Source organism: Peromyscus leucopus, chromosome 18, assembly GCF_004664715.2.
Source record: "Peromyscus leucopus breed LL Stock chromosome 18, UCI_PerLeu_2.1, whole genome shotgun sequence".
Classification (NCBI taxonomy): Eukaryota; Metazoa; Chordata; class Mammalia; order Rodentia; family Cricetidae; genus Peromyscus; species Peromyscus leucopus.
In genome coordinates this window covers 13,099,168-13,106,104 of record NC_051078.1, presented here as the reverse complement: position 1 = coordinate 13,106,104, position 6,937 = coordinate 13,099,168, and positions in this window count along the sequence as shown.

The window sequence follows — 6,937 nt, the reverse complement described above, 5'->3', positions numbered from 1 at the left end:
GTCCTGCTCTGTGAATGATTTATCCCTAACAGGCTTGAGGGCCAGCTGGCCTAAACAAGTAAAAAAGATAGTTTTGTTGGGTGGTGGTGGCACACTCCATTAATCCCAGCACTCAGGAGGCAGAGGCAGGTGGATCTCTGTGAGTTCAAGGCTAACCAAGGCTACACAGAAATCCTGTCTCAAAAAATCAAAAACAAACAAACAAACAAAACCCCCATATTTTCAGAGAGTCAACCTGGGTCTGCCTAAGGGCCTTAACAAACAGCAGCTGAAACATGATCTGGAGATGACCTGGACCAATGAGAGGAAGCCATATCAAACCAGATGCATATTCATCAGACTTCCCCTCAAGGTGGGGTAAAGGGTATAGAAGGCTTGCTTTTTCCTGAATAAACTGTGCTTGTTGTTTTGACATTCTCCCAGAGTCTGTGTTGTTGACTCTGCACCTACTTGTCCCCTCCCCAAAGGGAATAACACATAGGACCCTGCTACACTCTTTGACCAGTTGAACAGTTCTAAAGGGGGGGTGTGTGGAATTGGGAAGTGATAGCTATGAAATAGAGCCATAGATGAAGAAAAAGACAGAGACACAAGATGGCTGTGGGAGCTTTCTGGGTCAATACTACAAACAGGAGTTTTATTGCTCACAGCCTGTAAATACACAAAACAAAGAGGAGGGGTGAAAAGACCTCTCCCCTTCAAGGACATCACGGTTCAAGGTACAAAGTACAGTTAACTGTAAACACCTCCTTAGTACTCAAGACACCTGGTGACCACGCCTTATGGCAAAGCATGTTGTAATTAGGCTTTGAAGTATAAGACACCTGGTAACCACACAGTTGGCCAAAGCATCCTATTATGCAGCCTTTTGGGGGCTGAAAAACAAGCTCAGACTCTCTGACCTTGAGTGAAGATGAAAACAAGAAATAATCTAGGGTCTCTGTGGGCACCCACATTAAATGACTTCTTAGCCTTCTAACCTGCCCTGGTGTCCATGGGCGGCCATGCTAACTAAATCCAGATTCTCTTAGTGTTTCCCAGGTTGTAGGGAAAGATTCAGACTATTTCCTGGATTCTTATACAGACAGATAGGAAATGATAGAGCTGGGCAGAAAGAGGTAGTGATGTACCTGGGTGGAGAGAGGAAGTAAGATGTCACAGCACAGAAAGGGATATAACGAACTAGTATACATGTAGTAGAGCTCTTGAACTGAGGTTTTCCTAGTGGTAAGAACTTGTGGTTGCCTTGTTCTATTCCTCTGATCTTTCACCTTTCAAGATGTGCTGATTCCAGTTAAAGAAATCAAGGAATTTAAAACAGGATGCTGTCAATATGGACCTGTTGCCCCCTTTTCTCAGGCTCTGCTAGAAAACAGGACTCTTGAAGCCTTGCCTCCTGCGGACTAAAAACAGATGGCAAGAGCTTACCTGTCAGGAGAGGATTATTTGTTGTGAAAAAATGAATTTGTGGAACAATGTCAAGTCATAGCTGATATAAATCAGGCACAACAAATTCCCAGTATTTTGATATGCTTGCCAGAGAAGGCATTTATCGGGAGACAAATCAGCAGTTAAATTTTGATGTGGCAGTGTATGTCCAGGTTATTGCAGATGCCAGGAAGGCCTGGAATAAGCTTCTGTCTTCTGGAAGGCAGACAGAGGATTTAACAAAGATAAGGCAAGGACCTAATAAATTATTTCAGGACTTTGTCACTAGGCTAATGCAAACAACAGGCAGGTTAATTGGAGATTCCCAAGCTGGACTTTTGCTTGTCAAACAGCTCACCTATGGAAATGCCAATGGGGCCTGTCAGGCCACTTTGAGACCTTTTAGAATGAAGGGCAACATCTCAGATTATATTCTGCTTTGTTCAGGTATTGGGCCTCATATAATCAGAGGATAGTAATGGATGCTGCATTATAGGGAAAGACAGCCTAGGGTGTTCTCTAACAACAAAGAAATCATGGCCAGAGGTGAGGGAGAGATAGCCAATGTCCTGGAAGTTGATTTAGGTGTGGTCAGATGGGGCACCAGGTCAATTGGTGTCCTGATAAGAGAAGAAGTGTAGGAGCAAATAAGGAACCTGGGTTGTGCCTGAGTTGCAAGAGAGGGAAACATTGGGTTTATGAATGTCTATCAAGGAAGGATGCCCAGGGGAATCCTCTGCAGGGAAACGGATGGAGGGGCCAGACCCAGGCCCTGACAGAGTAGTTTTTGGGTGATTCTGAAGTCTGTTCCCGCAACAAAGAAATTCATTCAGGACGTCAACTAGGGCAGCCCCAGTAGTGCTGGATTAGATCTCAGGTCTTCCATCCATGCAGTTTTAATCCTGAAATGGGATGTAGACCCTCCCCACTGGGGTTTATGGTCCTTTGCTGGAAGGCACTGTAGGGTTTATTGCTGGGAAAGTAGTACCACCATGCAGGGTGTCTTTGTTGCTCCTGGAGTGATTGATGCTGATTTTTTGAGATATTAAGGTGATGACTCACTCACCTAGTGAGTTTCTGTGGTGAAGACAGGCCAGAGACTTTCACAATTCATTTTACTTCCCAAGAGGAAACAAGAAATCATGTTAAAAGGGAAAAGAGAGGAGAGTCTGGGTTTGGTTCATCTGATGCATTTTGGCTACACGCTGTAAAACCAGAGCACCCAGAACTCACTTTGCTTACCAATGGAAAGAGCTTCCCTGGTCTTCCAGACAGCGGTGTGGATGTGTCTGTTGTCACTGCAGTCAACGGCCTTCCATGTGCCAAGACAGAGACCGTTACACAGCTGCAAGGGATTGGTCAGACTCAGAGTTCTGAGGAAAAGTAGCAATGAACGTTCCTGGAAAGAAGAGGGGGCAATGAAGGAACTTTGTGTCCAATATTGTTCCCCACTTGCCTGTGAATTTGTGGGGTTGAGATGTTATGAGCTATATGGGGTTGTATTTATAAAGCCCCAACACAGATGTTGCTAAGCTATGGTGGTATTGTGTTCCCCAAAATATTGTGCACCCTAATAACTTACCTCGGGTCAGAGAACAGAAAAGCCACTTGATACTTAGGATAGCCAGTGGTAGCACACACCTTTAATCCTAGCATTTCAGAGGCAGAAATCCATCTCTGATCTCTGTGAGTTCAAGACCACATTGGAAACAGCCAGCATGGTGACACAGGCCTTTAATCCCAGGGAGTGGTGGTAGAAAGCAGAAAGATATATAAGGCATGAGGACCAGAAACTAGAAGCATTTGGCCTTGTTAAGCATTCAGGCTTTTGAGCAGCAGTTCAGCTGAGACCCATTCTGTCTGAGGACTCAGAGGCCTCCAGTCTGAGGAAACAAGACCAGCTGAGGATCTGGTGAGGTGAGGTAGCTGTAGTTTGTTCTGTCTCTCTGCTCTTCCAGTGTTCACACCAATAACTGGCCTCGGGTTTGATTTTATTAATAAGACTCTTTAAGATTCATGCTACGTGAATGTTTCAACAAGGACTGTTAACTGATCAGGGGTTGGGGAAAACAGCGGCAGCCAAACATCACCTCTGCTTCCCGAAGAATGGACTAATGGAGCTGGATTAGGGCATTTTTAGGAAGGGTCATTGGGCAGCCTGTACTCCATGCAGATCCTATAACTTGATGACCTTGTGTGGATGGATCAATGGCACCTTACAGAAGAAAAAAATATAAGCTGCCCAGCAGTTAGTATAGGAACAGCAAGATAGGGCCATATTGAGCCCTCTAATCCTCCCTGGAATTCTCCTATTTTCCTAATTAAAAAGAAGTTTGGAAAATTGAGATTATTACAAGATTTAAGGAAAATCAATGAGACCATGCAACCACTGGGAGCATTGCAGCCTGGATTGCCTTCCCTGCAGCCATATCAAAGGATACGTACAAAATTATTTTAGACTTAAAGGATTGTTTTATACCATCCCTTTGGCCTCCCAAGATTGTCAACGTTTTGCATTGGCATTCCATCAGTTAATTTTAAAGAGCCTATGAAGAAATTTCATTGGAAGTTTTTGCCCCAGGAAATGGCTAATAGTCCAATATTGTGTCAGAAATGTGTGGCTAAAGCTACCCAAGTTGTTAGAGATAATTTCTGCAAATTTATCTTATTCAGCATATGGATGATATTTTGCTTACCCACAAAATGAAAGAATTTTTCTTCACACATATGGACACCTTCATCAGGGTCTTGCTCATGCAGGGTTAATAATAGTCTCAGAGAAAGTGCAAAGACAGTCTCCTTTTCAATATCTAGGGCATGTATCATACTCTAAGGAATTAAAGCCTCAACAATTAGAAATAAGAAAGAATGGGTTAAAAACTTTGGTTTTCAAAAGTTATTAGGGGATGTCCAATGGCTATGACTTTATTTAAAAATTATCTCCCAGTAATTTGGAACCCTTAAGTGATATTTAAAAGGAGATAGTGATCCTAATTCATCCAGACAGTTAATTGAAAATGTAGGCAGGTTCTTTTACAGGTTGAGAATGCTATTCAACATCAGCAGGTATGTTGTATTAATTATGATCAACATTGGCAAGCATCTATTGTGCCCACTAAACATACTTCTACAGTACTATTATGACAAAATGGCCCCCTTTTATGGTTACAGCTTCATGTTTTGCCAGTTAAGGTATTAAACTCTTATTATGAATCAGTAACTTGTTTAGTACAGAAAAGCTCAATAGAATCTAGACAATATTTTGGTAAAGAACCCAGTGTGATCAGTGTTCCTTTTACTAAACTACAAGTATATTGGTTATTTAAAAAAAAGATTCTTGGGCAATTGCTTTTTCTCAGTTTTTGGGCTAAATTGATAATCATTTTCCAGCTGATCAAATGTTATAATTTGCCCAAATGAATTTCTTTATATATCCTAAGGTTGTGATGAAAAAGATCCTGTAAGAGATGCTTTACTGGTTTTGACTGATGGTTCCTCCAATGGGAGGGCTGCTTATGTTATCAATGGTAAAGGTTACATAGTACAAACAATTCCAGCTTTAGCTCAGATAGTAGAATTAAGAGATAGGACTATGTTTTTCAGATTCTTAATGATAGTTCATTTAATTTATATACAGGTGGTCATTATATTTATAGAGCTCTTCAATTTATAGAAACTAATGGGACTAATAATGGTCAGGTTAGGATGCTGTTTCAACAAATTCAAGATGTCATTCATTAAAGAAATTTATACTTTGTGGGTCATATTAGAGCTCAAATCTTCCTGGCCCTTAGGTTAGTGGTAATGAATCAGCTGATAAACTAAGACAGATTATTATCTTCTCCCAGGTAGAATTAGGTCAACAGTCACATGCCCTTCATCATCAGAATAACAGAAGTTAAAAAAAAAAAACAATTTGGCCTCACCAAGGATGTTGCTCATCAGATCGTTAAACAATGTGGGGTATGTCTGAAGTATTTGCCTGTTCCTCACTTTGTGGTAAATCTTTGAGGCCTTTTTCCTAACCATTTATGGCAAATGAATATTACTCATGTTGTAGGATTTGGTAAATTATAATATGTGCATGTGACAATAGATACTTATTCAGGATTTTTGGTGGTCAGTACACAATCTGGAGAAGATACTAAGCATGTATTTATTCATTGCCTGAAATGTTTCTCCTACATAGGAAATACAAAGTTATTAAAACTGATAATGCATCTGGATATGTTAGTAAATCATTTCAGCAATTTTGTTCTCAATGGAAAATTGAACATAAAACAGACATTCCTTAAAGTCCTGAAAACAAGGCATCACTGAGCAAGTCTATAGTAGTCTCAAGATGCAGCATCAAATAATTAAGAGGGGAGAGTTGTACCATCAATCACCACATAAGGCATAAGGCATTGCATCATGCCCTCTTCATTTTGAAATTTTGGAATGTGGATGCCCATGAGCAATCTGCCATGGATAGATTTTGGCATGATTGCACTAAGCAAATTTGCTAAGGGAAATGAAAAATCCTTGGTCTGGAATATGGAAAGGTTCTGACCCTATTTTAACATGGGGTTGAGGGAATGTTTATGTTATTTCACAGAAGAAAAGGAAGCTCAATGGCTCCCTGAGTGCTTGGTGTTGTATATGGAACAAAGGCGTACTGGTCCTGATGACACTGTCATTGCTGACCCTCCCTCAGAGGAATTAGAGTGAAATTTGCTGAACCTGTGTTCGTGATCCTCCAATGTTACATCTTGCAGTCTGGGAAGGGAAGGAATGATTCTTGGCTTCCTGATAGACCTGCTGCACAAATTTGTCAGACCTCTGTGATTCCCAATGATTTTGAATCTGGCCGAGCAATGCCTATCTGTTTGTGACTGGGTGTTTGGTCATTTACCCACAATACATCTTGGGATGTGGAGGTCACCTTTGCCAGTATATTGTTCATCTTCTGATTGACTAGAGCAAATAGAAGGCCTGGAGAACAGTTGCCACAGTTTCACCTCTGTGGGAAAGAGATTCATTAGAGCAATCAAACACTGTTATAGAGGCAGTATGCTAGACTGGTCGAGCAATTAATTTGGAGGTACTTTCAGTACCTTCCAGCCCGAGGAGGAATTGAAACAAAAGTTTTGCTGCTCTTTGGTACCTGGGGACTGGAGAAGATCAAATGTTTCCTTGGAAGTTGATGGCAGGGATTCACTGGACTTTAGGAGAGGAAAAGAAAAGGTTCAGAATTATAGGGTTACTCATACCTCACCCACCAGAAAAGCATTTTCTTGGCTCTTGATTCATCCTCAATTGTAATTTAACCAATTGATAAATTGTTAAATTACTGCTAAATTCATATTTGAATTAGGATGTTAACCTGTTAATGTTAAGATGTTGTTGTAAAAATGAAGCATAAGCTGAATGCTTTATTTGAAGTAGTACAATTGTTAAAGATAAGAGCTCATTTGAAATGTCAGTCTAAATTTAACTGGGTGTATTTAACCTCTTCTGTTTACAATGA